Source organism: Aegilops tauschii, chromosome 3 (genome assembly GCF_002575655.3).
Source record: "Aegilops tauschii subsp. strangulata cultivar AL8/78 chromosome 3, Aet v6.0, whole genome shotgun sequence".
In the NCBI taxonomy this organism is placed as follows: domain Eukaryota; kingdom Viridiplantae; phylum Streptophyta; class Magnoliopsida; order Poales; family Poaceae; genus Aegilops; species Aegilops tauschii.
The window spans coordinates 581,720,240-581,721,621 of NC_053037.3; positions in this window are offsets into that span (position 1 = coordinate 581,720,240).

The following is a 1,382-nucleotide window of genomic DNA, read 5'->3' on the forward strand; positions in this document are numbered from 1 at the left end:
CCATTACCTTTGCTGCAAGTAAATAACGCCATTCCTCACTGTACCCACAACATCAGCAAGGCTTTGCTCATGATCACTTCCCTACAGGACGCCAACAGAACTAACAACCAGTCACGGCCTGAATTTCTGAGCATCAGCATGCTTGCTCATAGAAAGTACAAGGAATCGGTAGCCTCGTGCTCTATGCCAAAGGGAGGTTAAATAACAAGACCAACAACGGCACGGATCATCAGTTCCTTACAAACCTACTAGGAATCTGGCAACCAGTTAGGCACTTGGCCTGCGCACACATCTCCACGAACAAAATGTCGACAACCACAACAATTGATGAGCTCACCGACACACACAGACTCAACTCATCTTCTTTCTTTCTTGCAAACTACATGCACTGTGGTGCAAGAGGAAACACATGAGTATACTGTTTTTTTCCTTGACATACCTGACAATGAACTATTTTCCTTGACATAACGGACAGTGAACTATTCTTACAAACTAGCAAGGGAAAGTTGTAGCTGAGCACTGCACCCTGTTATCCAGCCCATTCAATACACTACTAGAAAAAGGGCTATAGATGGGATTGACACTAATGGCGCACCAGACAAGCGGTGCGCCATTAGTATATACTAATGGCGCACCACCTTCTGATACGCCATTAGAGTTGAAACTACTAATGGCGCACCAGGCGCAGGGTGCGCCATTAGTATCAATTTTTTTTTAACTAGTGCGCCTGTCCAAACATACTAATGGTGCATCCAGACACAGTGCGCCATTACTAGTTGTAACTAGTAATGGCGCACCTGGCCCAGGGTGCGCCATTAGTATCAATTTTTTTTTAACTAGTGCGCCTGTCCAAACATACTAATGGCGCATCCAGACACAGTGCGCCATTACTAGTTGTAACTAGTATTGGCGCACCTGTCCCAGGGTGCGCCATTAGTATCAATTTTTTTTAACTAGTGCACCTGTCCAAACATACTAATGGCGCATCCAGACACAGTGCGCCATTACTAGTTGTAACTAGTAATGGCGCACCTGGCCCAGGGTGCGCCATTAGTATCAATTTTTTTTTAACTAGTGCGCCTGTCCAAACATACAATGGCGCATTTAGAGTTGGTGCGCCATTAGTAAGTGGGCAGCAACAAGATATTTTGGACAACCTCTCCTACCCACACTCACTTTCTCCCCACTTCATTCTCTCCACCTCCTCCTTGTCTCGGGTGCCTCCTCTTTTTCACCTCATTTCCACCATAGATTCATTCAATTTAAGTGGTTAAATTACCTTTTTTGATAGGTAAGTAAGGGGGGAAGCTATATTTATGTTGTTCTCCCTACAACGATGTGCACATGCACTTTTTATGGGCTAGCTAGATCTATGTATGTTC